We start from the raw sequence: 18,176 nt of genomic DNA, 5'->3' as shown, positions 1-18,176 counted from the left end.
TGTGTGTGTGTGTGTGTGTGTGTGTTACAGTGAAGATTCTGAAGTAACTGAGAGAGCAAGACAGACAGAGAATTCAGTATAAAGCGATTCACTGATGACGTTTTTGCTGGAGGGCCAACCCCAAAGTTAGCTTTGCCGCGGTTCTCTGGAAACGACTGCACTGTAACATCAATGGTTTTTTGAGTTTGTTTCTGGGCTGAAGCCGAAAATAATCTGGTTAATCACAGATTGTTAAAAAAAAAAAAAAAAAAAGAGCCGTGACGTTAGTGACAAATGATTCTGAAGCCTGAAGTTCAGACTTATGCTCTCACCATCACTTCATGTTTTCCAAAAAGGGGGATATCCAAATTTCTAAGAACTCTTATCTTTAAACCTTAATTTAATTGAAGTATTAATTCTTTAAACTTTTCTAAATTCCCAGAAAGAAGGCATGAAAATAGCTGGCAAGATCCTGATTAGTTATGACAACAAATACTGCAGTTGGTGGTGCTACTGCCGACTTCAATATTTACGATACAAAACCTTCTCTGCATCTACTGGCCTTTTAGACGTGCGTTTTAAACACAGTCATTACAACACATACAATATTCATATTTGTTATATGAGATTATCTTGACACAATTATGGTCGTTTTACAGACGAACAAGAGCATAAATGCAACTCCTATTAGCTAAAGGCTAAAGCTACAACAAAGATCACATTCTCAGTCCTATTTTAAAACCTGCGATACAAAAGCTCCAATTGGAAAAAACCATAAAACTGTAAATCCACCATGAAATATCATTAATGAACACAGCACAAGAGCAAGAGTTTAGAGCATTAAATGGGTCATAATGGTTCAATTATTTTGTGACAAACACAGCATTAGTCAAAAAGTCCATGTTTTATATGTTTCCAGTGTTTTGTTTGAAGTGTTGATCCATAAGAAGATATATTTGTGGTTTTAAAAACCAAAAAACAAGGCTGGTGAGCCAATAAGAAGAGAGGAGGCCCTGAGCCTCTCTTCTGATTGGCTGACTGTTTTCTGAGTGATCGAATAAAAATATAGCTGGTTTCATTTAAACAATCAGAAAAACCAAATCCAGCAAGGCCGGACAATGGGTTCAGGTGGGCGGGGCTTGGGGCATGGCTGAACGTGGAGACTGTTTCATTGTGACATCACAAGTTACATAGGTGCTGACGGCTTGTTTTAAAGCTCAGTTTCTGAATTCAGTCTGTGTGCATTTCTCTGTGGACTGAGGCTTTGACACTTTCACAGTATTAAAATAGAACCTAGACCTGCTTTATAATCAAACAACACATGGAAATCTACCTTTATACAATATGGGACCCTCAACTTTAGTAACGTTTCTCTCAGAAACAAGTAACTGATTTTCAGAATAAAGTGCCTCTGTTTTTCAGATTCTAGGCAGTCGGAGAGGAGCACTGCAGCACTACTTTTGAGGCATAACAACACTGGGAAAACTATTTCCAGCACAATGCACAGAGTAGTGGTTAGTGACGTTAGCTTCAAGTGTTTCGTGCATCTGGCACTGTTGCACATACACTCTGCTCTGCTCTGGAGGACCAACTACACAAACAAAAGAAAAATAAAACCAACTGATTTACTCATCTCAGTCTTATCATTGTACTAACTAGAATAACTTTCATGATTTTCTATCTCTCTCCACACACACACACACCCGCACACACACACACACACCCTTCCTCTCCTCCACCCATCCTCCGTTACAGGAATGAGAGGAATGCACAATCCTAAAATGACTGGGGGCCTCATCAGTAGACAAAGCTCTCACTCTGGCTCACCTTGGGGTACATCCATGCACACACATGCACGCACACACACGCACACACACACACGCACAGACCTAGTCTGCCAATATGCCCTCCATTTCTTATTGCCTGGGTCATGTGGGTCAGTCACTAGGGGAGCATGCTCACTATTCTCATAAATATCCTTAACTTCATTACAGCCCTCAGGCCATAACGGGCAGTGAAAGTTCCTTTTGTAAACAGGTGGTTTTCCAGAAGGGTTGCATAATAAACCCAATCTCTTGGAGGGCACTCCCTGTCCCAACACTGCACCATTTCTTCCTCACTGTACCTGGCAATGACTGAATGCTAGGAACTACACATAAATAAATGCAGTGTAAATTGAGAAATATGTTCACTGTGATCGCTATCTCATCTCAACTAAGTTTTTTATGTTCTTTATAACATTATTGTACGAATACAAAGTAAACGCTGCTTGGAAATGCAAGAAATCAACTTAAGGAGGTTGTTCAGAAATCATGTCCATTAAAGACAATTTAGTTAATGACCTCAATACATGCAAAAGGACTGCGAGAGGAATGCACCAGTACACACATTTCATGCACTCCCCAAACCAAGTGCGGTCTGAAGGGCCATTGCATTTGACCATGCGTCATGAGTGCCTCACAGTAAACAAAAGAGCACTGTCCTTCCATTTCTAAAAACAATACCCACCCACTCATTAGCACCGTGTGATGTTTATGACCCTCCGTCACAGAGGAACAAGAGAAATTAGTTTTACTGACATCAAAGTAAAGTTAAGAGGTGGATAAAGTAAAGTAAATGAAGTTTTTATATCACTGCAGCTATTTGTGATATATGTGTCTACCCAGGGCCTTTAAGCACTTCTTCACCCTGTCTCCCTGTATTTAGCTACTTGCTTCAACCTCTATTTATAACTGCTATTGTGAGGCTGCCCTCAGGTGGGTGGGTGGACCGTGTGAGTCTGTGTGTTTATTCTCAAAAGTTCCTCTCAGATGCTGTAAATCAGTAACCTTCCGGCTGCCTGACTGAGCAAAGGTCCATCTCAGTCTGTAGACGGTACAGCAGCTGATCACTCAGAAGACAAACACACACAACACACACCCACAGAACTGTTACTGGCAAGGGCAAACACAAGTGAGAAAGACTTAAAGAGAGGTAAACTCTTCACACCACCCTGACTTGTTGACATCATGAGGACAGCAGGAAGTTAGATGACACCACGTTGCAATTGAATGCAGTTTAAGATAAATGTGATGCTTCTCAAAAGCTATTAGCACAAAAGAAGCGAGAAATAAGAGGAAGACGAAAGTGCTAAACTTTGTGCGTACTGTACATTGTCCAGATTCTTGTGCAGGACACATCAACACATACCAAGGCCAGTGATGCTACTTGGTTCCTGGCTGTTGGAACAACAGTCGGAGTTGTTGGAGTCACCTGAGGCCAAGTGTGAAAGATCAACGTGAGTGATGGTTTCTCTACTTTAACGTAGAAGCCTCCGTCACTCCTCTTTCAACCCTCCTGTCTTCCCGTATGTTTATAATGCATAAAAATGTAACCAGTTTTTTTGTAACATATAACATCCATGTTTAAACTATAGGGCTGTCTGCATGTTATGATATCACAAGGCTCAATGCATGCTCACAGCAGAGTGTGTGTGTGGGACAGACATGTGCAGTGTGTGTCATCAGCAGTTGCAGACAGGGACCCGCGCTGGGAAGACGTGTTGCCATAGAGATGTGAAGCTGAGGTTTTGCCCTCTCAGGTTACTGAGTGGAGGCTGGACCCCCTTGGGTAGCAGCATAACCCAGCGCTATCTATGCATCTAGGGCTGCCGCGGTTACCGCATCAAGCTACATGCAAGGAGACAGCTAGCAACCACGGCAACCACTGGTGTCACACCACAGACGTCTGGTGCTTTATGTACTTTTTGTTTATTACAACGTTTTTATATTTGATATGTTAAAAATCTGAATGATGAAGTGTTTATTCTTCTATCATTAAGTCCATCTGGGCTCAGATACAGACTAATGCACTAATGAATTTATTAGTGTTATTTGAATATGTGAGGTTGAATACCTTTATAAGAATATGTAAAACAACTGAAAGACTTAATTTAGAACATCTGTAAGGCCTATGTGTTGAAATTGTAATTTCCTGTTTGGTCACAGCTTGCTCTGTAAGCAACAGATTGCTGCCTAAATCAAAGTAAAGTGGGTTTACACAGCAGTGCTTCCTTTGTGACATAATTTTCTGTTTCTGTAATGTCACCAGCCTGGTAACTTAAACCTGTTACAAAATGGTTTTGCAGTTATTTTTATGCTGTATGATCATCATCATAATTATACTCAAGATTCTAACAACAATCTCTTACACATGACAAAAACATATACATGTAAATATACAGTGAGTATTCACTGGGCTTTGCTGATTCACCTCAGACCAGTCAGCGGGTTTTACTAGAGACTCGTCACAGAGGATGATGCTTTTCAGAGAGAAACAGATATCTATCTTATCTACCCTGCTTCACACTTTCCTGCAGCCCAAGAATCTGTGGTGATGGGCAATCTAACTCTCCATAACTCCAAACAAGCACTGTATGTCCAATACATCCATCCTGTTTATCATCTTTATACCCCTGTATGCCATCAAAACATTTTTTTCCTACAACTTACTGTCCTTATCTTCTACTTTTTATTTCCATGGAAGTACGATCCAATGTTTCCCTTCTCTCAGATTTAGGACCAGATAACATTTTAGCTTTGTTTTCATCACCAAAATCATTAGATGCGCTGTAAATATAGACCATAAGAATAAACAGCCTGTGATTTCTGTGCATGAAATGGATTTACAATATTTTAATTCTGTGTCATACAAATGACATACAAATTTGAAATGAAATGTAGCTGAGGAGTGATATATCATATCTCCATGTTTTCATATGGGCAGTGTGTCTGCAGGAATGTGCTCCACAGATTAGAATTAAACCATCCCAACATCATCAAGCTTGTTCTTCCCAGCAAGTTGCACAACACACTCCAGATATTTGTAAAGTCGATCATTTGAACATCCTCATCATTGACTGACTCACTGGCAGAATGACTTACTGACTGACTGGAATGGACAAGTTTGGAGAGGATAACAGGCAACAACTGTGGGAAACCTGTTTACTAGCCAATGTCCACTACTTTCTCAACGTTCCTAATAATGGTATTTAATAATGTTTATGCGCCAATTTTCAGGTGAAAAGATGTCACATCTTCACACCATTCACAACCGAAGTCTGTGTCACACACGGAGCAGCCTGTAGCAGGTCTCAAGGTGAGAGCGTCTTCATTTCATGTTTCAGTGTTAACTACGAAGTCTGTTTTCCCTCACACTTCACTTCAGAAAGCGAGAGTGTGTTCGCTGGTACAACAAGAGGAATAGCTTCCCACAGGTGAGCAGACAGATGCTGTCAAGCCCTAAACTGGATTGTAGAATTTACACTTCAGAGTAAATGCGAATAAATGCGTCTCTAACCACACCTGTATCAGGAGCATTTGAACTGTTTTCCACTTAAATCTACTGTGTTCAACTTAATAACCGAGAATGAATTAAAGCAGTTATTAGTTCAAGGTGTTCCTGTGCAGACTTCTTTATATGACTCTGCACATGTCATGTAAGATTTACTGTATCTCTCATATATTTCACTGTACTGTCTCTGGCATTTCTCTCTCTCTCCTCATTACATCTCCCTCTATCCCTCTCTTGCTGTCTTCCCTGCATTCCTTGGCAGGTCCCAGCGTGCTGTGCAGCAAAGTGGAGAATTCCAGCAGGCCGCTCTCATTTCAGTCACATTTCTTGCTATGGCAATTTCCATTCTATGTATAGTTTTATAATAAGCACTTGGGTACAGTTTCTACTCAGTCGAAGAGAATACAGAACATTCCACTTTCCTCGGTCCGGACTGGCAGCAGATGAGACTGTGCCGCTTAAAAAAATAAATAAATAAAAAAAAAGACAATAGTGATCATGCAAGCTAATAGACATTGTGAAAGCCAGCTTGCACACACACACACACACACACAAAAACCTGTCTCCCTTTCATACTGATCTTTGAGAGGATGTTACGCAAGCCTTTCACTATAATGAGGGGTGATTACTTTAAAGGTATAACAGCAGGAAGTGTGAATGAGTGAGAGACAGCGAGAGGTGACAGAGACACTGGGGCAGAGAGCGTGACGAGGAAGATAATAGGGATAGTTGCAACACACACAGGTGTTTCACTCCAAACAACAGAATATACAAATCTCGTTACAAAAGTGGGTCTCTTGAAATAAATACGTAGGCGTTTTATATGAAATACGGTGAAAAACAGCAACAGCATTTTATCTAAAGGCTTCAGTGCAATCAGTCTCAGTATTCAAACACAGCAGGCAATCAGCGAGACAGCAGCTCAAAGGCAGAGAACATATCAGGCAAAAAAAAAAAATCAGCTGGTCAACGACCATCGCCATTGCAACAAACACACTGCTAATAATTATTCTCCATATTAAACCTTCAAAATTCATATTTTCTCATTTGTTTTCCACCTTTTTCTGAACTTGGATATTCAGTCCTGCATCTCTCTCCGTCTCTTTAAATATTTTGTTTGATATATATGTACAGTCCGGTCTATAAGTGTTAAGACATGTATTCAAGCACACAGGACTGAAACAAGCTTTCCCTCGCTGTTCACTCAGTATGGATGTGAACACTCTAAAAGTCAGCATTTTTACCCCACAGTCATTGTTTCATTTGAAATCCAAGATGGTGGAGTAGAGCCAAAACAATGAAAAAGTATCACTGTCCAAATACTTACTGACAGCACTGTATGTTTGGTTTAATCATGCTGCAATATGCCATTACACCTCTATATTTTGATGTGCTTCACTCTGAAACTTGAAGAGACATTGAGCACTCTGAAAAATGCTACAATAAACTGCATTATTGTTGTGATAACTGGCACCAAAACCTCTGCTGGTATATAAAGTAAAGTCTAGCTGGATCAGCCACGTGGCTCCTTGCTCTTATCTTAACCTCAGAATTTCACCATGCTGTAGGTCACTGAGACTAGAAACACTTCACTGCGACCTGCATCATTCATGTAATTTACAACACAAATAAGACCACCCCCACCCCCACCCCCCCACCCCCACACACACAGAAAGTGATCTCACTCAACAGCACTGTTCAACTTTTTAAGCCCCATGATACAGAACATGGACGTCACTGCAGTTGCAAAACTTTCCTTTTTTCTTGCTCTTAGAGGAACACTTATTTAGGATTCTGCTTTCATTTGTGCCCAGTTTCTCGGTAGAGGCCAGCTTTGGGACTAAATCTGGCTTGGACTAAATAGCTGCATTGTTGGCGGATGTCTTTAGAGTGACGTCAGTTAGCCTTATCAGTGTTCTCTAACTTTACCTCAGAGGAGGCTTGACAGCGGGGCAGACCCCACCCAGCACAGGGCTTCCAGGATCAGTGCCTGAGTAGTAGCAAATAATCCTCTTGGTAAATTCTTCTCCTCTTTTGTAACATGAACACGGCTTTAAGATTTTCTCTCTGTCAAGACTGAAGTAATCATCAAGTGTGATGGACAGTGGAAATGTGCGTGTGGGCTGCTATAGAAATGCTCTTATGCATTAGACACAAAGATAATAGCTCTGGAGATTAGACAAGTGAACAGTGAAAGAAATTCATCTTTAAGCTTGTGTGTGTGTCTACATGTGCCTCAGGCCAGGTTAGAGGTGGGCACAAAATCCTCTGTAATAGGGCTGTATATGTAATGTGATATTATAATTGAAGTATCTAGAAATTAAACTGTGAATTTGTTTACACTTAAATAAGCAGATTTGATTTCTGTTTTTGTTTAATCTGGAGAATTAGAGCAGCATCAATCCTATATTGCCATTAAACAGTGCTGCTCATTTATTTGCAGCTTCACCTACAATGGCTTCAAATAGCCAGAGATATTAAAAGGATAGTGGCCTCCGGAGAATTGGTGTAGCAATATCTCTACCAGCTGAAGAATCTCTAACGTCATACATCAAATTAATGCTCAACCCTCAAGCTAGGTGCTGATCACACACTGTAAGAGCAGAGTAGGCTCATATATATATATACACAGACACCTGTGCACAAAGCTGCTTTTGTTACATGGTACATGCAGACAGTGACATTATCACTGTAGACCTACTGACACAGAGCGAGCTAAAACTAAACTCTGGATTACTGTGACTGAAGAACAAAAACAATATAAAAGCGCACACAAAGTCAGTCACAGCTACATTCTCCTCGTATATGACACATGCAGTACAGTTGGCACTGGTCTATGTTTACTGAGAAAGAGGATGACTTAATTAGAAGATCCAAATTATGACAATTATAAAGAAGTAGCCAGAATGTCAAGTCAGCCATTATTGTCAAATAGGCTCCTACAACTTCTACTATATCAAAGTTAGCATGACCGGTTTGAACAGACATCATAGCCAGACTAATAAGTAGTAAAATTAGTCTACACTGTTGATTTATTAAGCTTTTTATGAATCAAGTTGAATTTCACAACATCAGAAGGATCATGAAACCTAACCAAGCAGCTACCCTCTACCCAAGAAACTGAACCTCTGCTGTCTTCTGTCTCGGCATGAAATAAAACCAAAAGGTTGGTATGATTATGACAGAAAAGCTGACGACTACATGAATTACTCTCCAAAGTTTCACATCCTCTTTATCTGGCTCTGGTGTCTATCTATTTCTCAACAATAAAACAGACACAGCTGTCATGCTAAAGCTTCAAATAGTGTGTCCCAATGTAGACCTGAGGTGGGAACCATGGGAACAGGGGTCACAGATAAAGATCAAGAGGCTCCCAAATAGTTGGAAAGCTTGATCTCACTGAAATCTAAAAATCATGGATCCCGAAAGAGAATGCAGGGTGGGTGACTGTATGTATAAATGTGAAATCACACAGCCTTGATTGTTATATAAGAAAAACTACAGTGAAGTCCAAGCTGGGAGGTTGAGGACATGTGACGAAACAAGCTGAAATAGTTAAAACAGCTTCTGTCATTGCTGTGAAAACAGGAAAAAAAAAAATGAACACATGCTGTCCTGGACAAAAACGCAACAATACAGTTACAATACAAGCACCTACCAGAGTCACCTCGGTTGGGCTGTAATCACTCCGGAATGCTGCATTCCGTTCTCGTACGCAGGGAGCACTGAACAAACTCTGTTTAGAAATCTAATGAGTTTGTTGTTGTCTCGCTTGGCGGATAAAATCAACGACTCCCCCAAAAAACAAATCCTAAATCCTGAACAAATCGGCACGACCTCCCTTCCCGGTGTATTCAGCCTGCATTTACACCCGGGAACAACACTTGGTTTTCATGAACTCCAACTTAAAAACTGGTGGTCGCCGTCGCCATCCACCCATGTATAGGGAGCGTTTGATTACGTTTGTGGCAATAAAACAATTCTGGCAGATTCATTTTTATCTCAATAATGGTGGACAAACTAGTTTGCTCGTTAAATGTCGAACTGAAATGTGGCTGTTGATGATTTGCTGAAGTTTTTACGCTGCGTTTTCCGAGGAAGGGAACTTATAGTTTTTCTGGATAGCTTAAGCAATGCGACAATCAATTGACGGATTGATGAACGGAGTCTGGTGTGACGCTCTCACGCCACAGGTTTAAAAGTGCGGGGTTAAAATCAATTACACGAAACGGGGATAAGTGGGTGACTTACCTTAAGTCAGTGATGTCGTTGACGAATGACGCGGGCGTACAAACAGCTGGAAGTTAATACTGCTGTAATGTCTTCAGGACAGAGTCGTTTCTCATATAGAAAGTCTCGTGTGGTAGAGGAATCCACAGCCGGGCTCTCTGCGGGCAGGACAGACCTCGCAGGTGGAAAGAAGCGCGGTCTTGCTTCCTGTTTGTTTCAGAAGGTGAACTACCACCACCACCGCTGCTTTTTTTCCTCCGCTAGCTCTCCCTCCGCCGCCACCGTCAAGTCTAAGAGAGTAGCAGAGAAACAGCACCTCCGGTCAACGTGTTCAAAATAAAAACCCTCATTGATTACAGACAGTGGCCTGTGTGAGACTCAATCTGCAGCGTTTTGATTATTAATTTATAGCCAATATATATATATTTTTTTTTACCCCACAGATGTTGGACAATAAAGTCCGTAGCCTAATAATCATAAGATTCTGTATGGGAATAAGAGCATGAAGATTTGAAATGATAATGTGTTCGGATTAGAGTTTCAGAGATGGTCCATTGAAAATTAGTCAGTCAGCTGTTCAGACAAAACAAAAACAAACATACACAAACACGAGCTGGAAATAATCATCCAGACACCTGCACCTCAAAATATTATGTACAAATCGATAGTGTATAATATGTCAAAAAGAGACCAGATTGTATTTTGTTTCGCCTGGCTGTATTTCTGGTAGGTGATAACAGTTGCTTACAGTGTGGCATGTAGTGTACAGTGGGGGATCTAATTATTCTTGAGGAGCATGCTGCATGCAGCTCCTAAATTTGTTTCTAGATTACAAAATCACTTTGTTTAAAAATCTAAACAAAATAGTTCAAAATCAAACAACAGAAGCAAATAACATATTTTATAGGCTGTATTTTCTTTTGTCTGTTTTGTGTTTTCCCCTGTATAAACACATTCCTATTATTCAACAATCTTTTGCAACATAACACTTGAAAACACTTGACACAGCCCTGCTGTTCCTAAGTGACACTGTGAGGCTTTTATTGTGAAAGCCGCATCTCCTCTCTTCTGGTTTTAGTCTGTCTATCTGATTTGATGCAGCTCTCCAGTAGCGGCTTGGAGGTCAGACGGCTTTTCTCCCAACAGCCACAAAGCACCAGCACAAAACTTCTGAGCAATGGTTTCACCCGGAAACGCAAAACAATAGTTTTTAAACTTCTTCTTTTTAAGAAAATACCCGAGTGAATATATTTGGCAAGTAGGAAGTTCAAATGGCAGTCGGTTTATACATGAATAAGGCCTAATCTTTTATTTAGTCATTGACTAGGGCACCCTTTTAAGCAAGGTGACCCCCCCTCCCTCCCTGATTGACACGTTTTATCTTTATGAAATGTATACAACTCTGTAAAAGCGTAGCCTATGGTTTGGCTTTGCTGCCCTCTGGTGATCAAATGGGTTACTGCTTATTCAACTCAAAATATTATGCATCCATACCAATTTGTAAGACAGATAGCCTTTTTGTACACCTTATGGTTTACTATGGTAAAGTCCAGTATCTTGTATAATTATTAAATTATCTTTCCTGTCAGACGACTTGGTTCATAATCATTGCTTAAACCGGAGTTAGGGAAAATACTTATTTTTAGTTATGTAAAACACTCTACTATGATTAATATTTTGTTTAACATGGTTTACCAACATAAAAAAAGTAAAATAACAACTAAACAAATAAATAAAACATACCAAAAAACTCTTAAAGGGACCGGAAGCACATCTACGCTTACCTCCTCATTGAGAAATTATGAATCACGTGCCCCGCCCACCGCCGCCGCTTGCGCAAAGTTTATCGGTGAAGGAGCTAACAACATAGTTAGCGTTATTAGGAAACATCAGAGAAACTCCGTCACAAACGTTGGAGGCTCAGTCAGACCCAGACTCAGATGAGGAGTCTGTTGCGACCAAAATCAACGAATAGAAGACGTATCAGGACGGTAAGAGTAGCTAGCATCTTTTATTTGTTTACGTTGTTTGTTAGCTTACTGGCAGTGGTTGACACTGCCTTAGTGTTTATGCTAATGCAACTCTCGCTCTCTGTATCAACAAGATTTCGGTGGCCCGGGAAAGAGTGATGTTTACCAAGATGGTTAGCGTTAAAGGAAACATCGGAGAGATTCAGCCATACAAGTTTGAGCCCCAGTCAGACCCAGACTCGGAGGAGGAGTCTGCTCTGTAGCACAATCGGTAAGGTAAAGCATAGTTAGCATCGTTTGTTTTTGTTGTTTGTTAGCTTGTAACTGGTAGTAGCTGACGCAGCGTTAGTGGCTCTGCTAACACAAACTATCCCTCTTTCTATAATGATAATGTTTCGGGTTAAATTTTTGCCCGCCCGCGTCCCAGCAAGTGGACGGGGTTGGTGCCTTTGGTTAGTGACACATGGAGTCCAGGCTGTCTGGTCTAAATCGTGGATGTATGGTCTGAATCCGTTTTTCTGAGACTGTCATTGGTTCACTGCAGTTCCAAGGTGGAAATACTCAGTCATGGTGTTGAGTGCTTGTTTCATTCATGATATGTCTTGTATTATATAAAAAACACCATATGGGCATGATAACAAAGTTAAAAACTTTATTGTCATTGAAGGGGCTCTAATATATTTTGTTTTTACAACCATACAAATGTAATCTTCCTCTCTGAATATTGAAACTGAAATTAACAATAGGCATTTCTCACAGCAGACATTTAGACTCGTCAGTTGCAGGAAAAGCACAGGTGTTGTTAATAACTAATAATCAACAATGGCTCAGCTCTATTCAAGTGTCCCGGTGAGGCATGACAGTGACAGTAAGACATCAAACCAGGGCCCTCAAACTGAAGCAGCTGAATTGAATTCACTCATCATGAGTTTTATTATTTACACCTGTGCTTTTCTGACTGGGACATGTGAAAAGGGCCAATTTTCTTCTAATGGAAACGATTTACACACTGGGCTTTTGATGTATATGTCCTTTTCTCAGAGATTTATCCCTTGTGAAACCTTGGTCTGGTCTCACCTACATTAAGAAGTAGGCCACTGGGTTTTTGGCATGATTAGGATGTAACTCTGTGGGGTATTATCACGCAGGTGTATATCACTCACTCACCTTTAGACAAGAGTTCTGTTCCTTTTTACCTTGATAGAAATGAATGTTTTAGGTATAGGCATCTGTATCGATTGCTGGTTAATTAAGGGAGCATTTATCTTGATATAACTCTTTTATTTCTTGTAGAAAATCCTCAATAATTTCAAGCACGATAGCCATGATTAAAAAAAAATTGTAGTTTGAGTCTAATTTGATGTAGACTGTGCTGTATACTCTTTTAATGGTGTCTTTGCTTAAAACTATTACATAGGCTACTTAGAAATGTTTGTCCCATCACAAAATGATAGTCTCTCTCGTGCCACATGGGGGCAGCAAACACCCACACAGCACAGCGTTTATTAACTGTGAGCCAGTTTCAAGGTAAAACCAATGATTCCTCAGATGAAGCATGTTTGGTGAATTAAAAAAAAAATGTTGCCAATGTGATTGTTTTTTAATGAAAGTTGAGTGATAGTATTCAGTGTTATTGCTGCATATTGCTTGGTTACACTGCCATGTATGCAGCTGGCCTCAAGAGTGTCTACAGGATGACCAGATCATACCACGATCAGAATCATACGATCAATTATAAGGAGTTTCGTCAGAGATATGTACACTTAAACAATCTGCTTAGGCCACAAGTATGTGTGGTGCACCTCATCAGTGATAGAAGCTACGTAATGTGTCATGTGCCTGACCTACTCGTGGGCAGGGGTTAAAGGCTGTCCTTCAGAGTTCCCCTCATAACGTTCTCATTGTCTGAATTTTGCTAAACATAAGCTGGGCTCAAAGGGAGCAGCCTATGCAGTGTAATCCTGGGTCCAGCATGCTTCCATTACTGCTCCTCTTATTTGATTAAATGTACTCTAACTCAGTCCAAACCCACACTGTGTATAATCTCATCACACATGATAAGCGTGTAATAAAAAGCATATTTAACTTGAAAGGGTACCTTATGCGAATGCGTATAATTATGGATATCAAAATATAATCATTTGTTTAATTGTGAGGCCTTGCCAAGAGGTATGTAATTGCTTGAAAGAAATATAGCTGAAATTGGATTGCAGTGTCTGAAATCTGACCTGGGACTGGGTTTGGCATGTGCATAAAGGCGGGGCAAGGGTAAGGCCTAAGGCCAACTTCCTGTTTTGCATGTACTCAATAGACAGAGACTAACTTCACAAACTTTATCATTTAAAGACAATTCAGCATTAAAATAGAACCCTGAAACACACATTTGCTTTAGAACTATTACACAAACAGCCTCATACCGGTCTGACTCATCACTTAATTTAATTGTGTGAATTACCTCTCATGCAATTTGTATCCTAAACGGGCCACACGGCTCTGTTTTGAAATTTAAGCAAACCCTGGTAGTATAATGAAGGCATTTTGGAATAGTTTTGGTTGTGAAATAAGCTCAGTGTTTGGCATTCATATCCGAATGAGGTTATATTTCTATTACTGATAGTTGGCTGATGTATCACTGGTTTGCAGTGATTATATGTCTCACGTGTCCCCAGAGGTCAGCCAGAGTCTGACCATGAAGTCGTACTGGTTTATTATACAGCCTACAGTATCAGAAGAACAGGTGCTGGCCCTTAATGATCCCTGTGGGAATTTGGTTTCATCTTTGATTAATTGGAATGTTAACAGGAGAAGAGTTATCCTAATAGCTTCTTGTTGCCAACCCTGCGGAAGTTTTTAGAGGGGGGTCGAGAAAGGAAAGGGGTTTAAAAATAGACTCCATCAGTGCACGATGGGAAAAGACCTGCCATTTAAATCCCGACAAAGCAATTTGCAGCTCATAATCAAGAGAACGGAAACATTTTATCGCATTTCCCTTTACAGTATAAGCTGCCCAGTTCCGCCACATCCATGGTAGAAATTAGCATCAGACAAATGCTGGTAAAAGCAGGTCTGGTGTGTTTGTTCAAACAGGTCCACTGGCACATACCCAGGTATTGCTTGGAGATGATATGTCATAATGAAAACCTGTTTATTTGGTGACGTGAGTTTCAGGATTACCTTTAATCCCCTGATCTGGAGTATTTATCATAAATGTGATCGGTGCAAGAAATTAAATTAATATTTTCATTCTTGCCTCATGTAACTTATTCACTTACTGTCTTCATCAGCGTCCCACTACCTCGCTCCTGAAGGTTTGAGTCGTGACGCCCCTCATTTGGACAGACTGTGTAGTGATGGCCTGTATGTGACATTTGAGTGGCCCTGGTTGGAGGGTAAGAAGAGGTCAGTGCGTGATGATTTTTCTCTGTGAATAGAAGACAGTCCATCTTTTCCTTGAATAGATGACACTTGGGTGTATTTATAGTCATGGTATTTCTAGACACCATCGAACCTCTGTTGACCAGGAGGTCCAGTTAACAAACGCACGATTCCTATTTATAAACCGTGGCAGTGTATCAACACACTCTATTGTAATTATTTTGACTTATTAAAGAATTATTGCATGTAGTCTATTGTTTCGCGGGGTTGTCATTAAGATAGAAATCAGCAGCCACTGAAAACATCACGTAGATCACCGTGACAAGTTGCTTACATTGGAGATTCACCAGAGGACGCGTTCAGAAAATAAACAGCTCTATATTGAGTAATGCCACAGATATGCGGCGGACAGATTGAAACTTCTAGTACTTCTGTTCCAACGAGAGAGAAAGAAAAAATCTCATGCTGATTTGAACAATTGCCGGATTTTCTGCGAATCAAATCTTTGCATATTTTCCTGTTTGGACCAGATGTATACCAAACAGTGGTGACCCCCACTCTCCTTTTCAATGGGTTTGGGGTGATGTGCGCCGCTTCTTAGTGGAAACTGTTGCTCTTCAATCTCAAACATTGGTGAGAATGCCAGGAATTCAATTGTGTGCAGGCATTGGGAAACCTGCAACCTGCGTGTGACTTGACCGGCAGGGTCGCATCGCCGGTGCCCCGTCGAGCATGCGAAGCTGTCATACCCGGAGCGAGGCCAGGTACGCGCCTCTCTCTCTCGCTCTCGCTCTCGCTCTCTCTCTCTCTGTCTGTCTCTGTGCGCGCGCTTGTGACGATGATGAAGCGGGGGTCAAACGCGTTGCTTCTACAGTCAGTTGACCTCATTCGTCTTGTTGATTATAATCTGTCATCTCTGAGAGCGTAACAAAGGATACAATCGCGGTTATTCAGTACGTGTTCAGCGGAAAAGACGCATGAAAACAACCGCACATTGCGTTAAACCTTTTCACCTCGCGCAGAAATAATTGAGGATTAATAGAAACATCTATTCATCACCTACAGCTATATGGACATGCGCCTTATTCCGCACCTTCCCCAGAAAACAGACTAACGCTTACATTGATGCATATACGGTGGGCCTATGTATGTACACTTAATGTAAATAATTGTTATCTACTATCCTTATGTTATTGTTAAAAAAAAAAACCTACAACTGTCTTGTATGGTTTGCTACGTTTTTGTTTTTGTTAAGGTGTAACTCTCAGTATGTCATGATAAATTCTCTGTATCATGCACCATGCAACGAACTCCTATTTCTAGGTCTATTTCTAATGTAGTGAAACGGCCTGGCAGAACTTCGATGAATTAAAATATTTTAGAATATATAAGTACTAATTCTACTAAAAGTTAATTAATTTTGTCTGTAGTAAATATTCTGAACACCCAGCCCACAGCCCTTTTTTCACAAACAAAACAACATGCAAGTCCAAGCTGACGCAAACCTTGATCAGCTGACTTTATAATCAAAAGAAGACAATATGTTAAGCAGGCCTGTTGGAGCCATGAACCTCGGCTGGCCTTATCTCCCTTAGTCCCTGAGACATCCTGTATGCAGGCCCATTGTTCCCGGCTGCCCGGTTGAACTGTCAACCTTTCTGCGCAGATGCACACCTGCCCGCCGCACAGATATATTCACTTTACAGCTCGTACAGAGGAGATTTGGGGCTCAAAGTGTGACAACAAAAAGTTGTATGTAGGTTCATGTGTGCATGCGTTTGTGCCGCAGAAGTATAGGATAATAGTGAGCAAAATTTCAAGGGGACTAGTAATAAATGGCTATCACAGGCCACTTTAAAAACACAGGGCTAAAAGCAAAATTAAATAAACAGCTCCTGCAATATTAATTTGGCAAATGCTAATAATATGTAAATAATAATCAATAACTTCAACGTGTTTGTTCTTTTTTTCCTCTTTAAAAATGTAACTCGACTCTTAACTTTAAATCAACAGCTTTAAAACCATTAAACCCACCTCTGCCTGTAGTTTATGCAAAGGTTAGTTACATTCGCCGAAACATTCCTTGTAAAACACTTGTGTATTTATTATTTTTCTGAGAGTGTTTAGAATACACTTGCCTTTCAAACGCGCCCTTATCTCCTTATTGTTTACAAAACATTAATGTGAGGAAGCAGAGAATGTACACAGCTACATTTCAGGCTCGCCTCGACGGTCCCTCTGCACACAGAAGGATGGCCCCAGTGTCAGTGTTACTCCGGCTGGGACCGCGGCTGCTGATCAGTCCCGGTGCTGGTGCTGTTTTCTCCTATATGTTTCCATCACCGCAGCCTCATGCAGGTTTACTGAGCAAACGAAGGAAAGACGTTTGTGCTCATTGACGTCGACGGTTCGTTGCTGTAAAGCCTGTTTATCATGCGGAGAAGAAGACGCTAGGTTCACGGCATCACATGTGGTCGACTACACAAGTATCCAGACTTCCCGTTTTAGCAGTGTGTTTATGGTTTTATGCGGAATCTGTCTTCCAGTGATGGACTGAAAGTGTTCTCATTGAGTTCCTGTAATGAATCTCTAATTTAACGATTAAAATAAATATCCTTTTTAAAAACTAGTCAGCAAAGGATCATGCGCCTCATTCACAAGTCTGAAAACAAAATTATAAAGTTCAATATAAAGACTTCATCAACAATTAATAATCTATGGAGAAAAAAATCTAGGCGTTGTTCTATTTTGAAATAGACCGACTATTTATTTTTGCAGAAATTTTGGAGTGTTTAAGTTTTATAGATTTTTACTAGCCTATTTAACTACTTCTTTTTAAACTTGAGTTTGCCTACATACAAGGGGCTCAACAAAATTGTGGGCACGCACAAAAAGATGTAGCCAAAATAAAACATCCTTGTTTTAATTTTTTTAAAAACCGTTTTGTTAATTAATGCACTGTTAATTTTGAGTTTTTGTCTGCATTCTTCCACATGATCAAGTCCAATATGATGACTATTTTTGTTTTGTGTTAGTCTTTTTACGCTCGTTGCATTTATGTTGCTTCCTTTTGCGTGGATTTAAAAAAGTATAAAAATCTTTAAATCTGATTATATACGGGTCACTGTCACAAATGGAGAAAACTTTTAAATTGTGTACCATGCAACAACAAATCGCTAATTCAACATTAAACATCACCTCATAATAATTAACTAACAATCATGTCTTATGATAATAGCAGAAGCAGCTGTATATTGGTACTATGCAACCCTCGTGCAAATGTCATGTATA

The 18,176-nt window shown here is 40.3% G+C and overlaps 1 protein-coding gene and 1 long non-coding RNA gene across 4 annotated transcripts in view; one reads left to right on the top strand and one right to left on the bottom strand.

Moving 5' to 3' along the window:
• pik3cb (phosphatidylinositol-4,5-bisphosphate 3-kinase catalytic subunit beta) overlaps positions 1-9,748 on the bottom strand; it is a 48,871-nt gene extending 39,123 nt beyond the window's left edge. The window contains exon 1 of the mRNA XM_022760480.1: positions 9,562-9,748. The gene's annotated coding sequence lies outside the window, so the exon portion shown is untranslated. The remainder of the gene's footprint in view (positions 1-9,561) is intronic.
• On the top strand, positions 2,862-5,647 carry LOC111232819. 3 transcript variants are annotated; one of them, XR_002665571.1, is made up of 4 exons: positions 2,862-2,952; positions 3,140-3,256; positions 5,037-5,115; positions 5,573-5,647. It is a non-coding gene; the product is annotated as an uncharacterized LOC111232819 (long non-coding RNA). The 3 variants fall into 3 exon arrangements; XR_002665570.1 differs by lacking the exon at positions 2,862-2,952 and adding an exon at positions 2,960-3,047; XR_002665569.1 differs by lacking the exon at positions 2,862-2,952 and having other exon boundaries at positions 3,003-3,256.
• Positions 9,749-18,176: the final 8,428 nt, after the last annotated feature.

The sequence above is a fragment of the Seriola dumerili genome, unplaced genomic scaffold (genome assembly GCF_002260705.1).
Source record: "Seriola dumerili isolate Sdu_G_001 unplaced genomic scaffold, Sdu_1.0 BDQW01000337.1, whole genome shotgun sequence".
In the NCBI taxonomy this organism is placed as follows: domain Eukaryota; kingdom Metazoa; phylum Chordata; class Actinopteri; order Carangiformes; family Carangidae; genus Seriola; species Seriola dumerili.
This window is presented reverse-complemented; position numbering and strand designations above follow the sequence as displayed.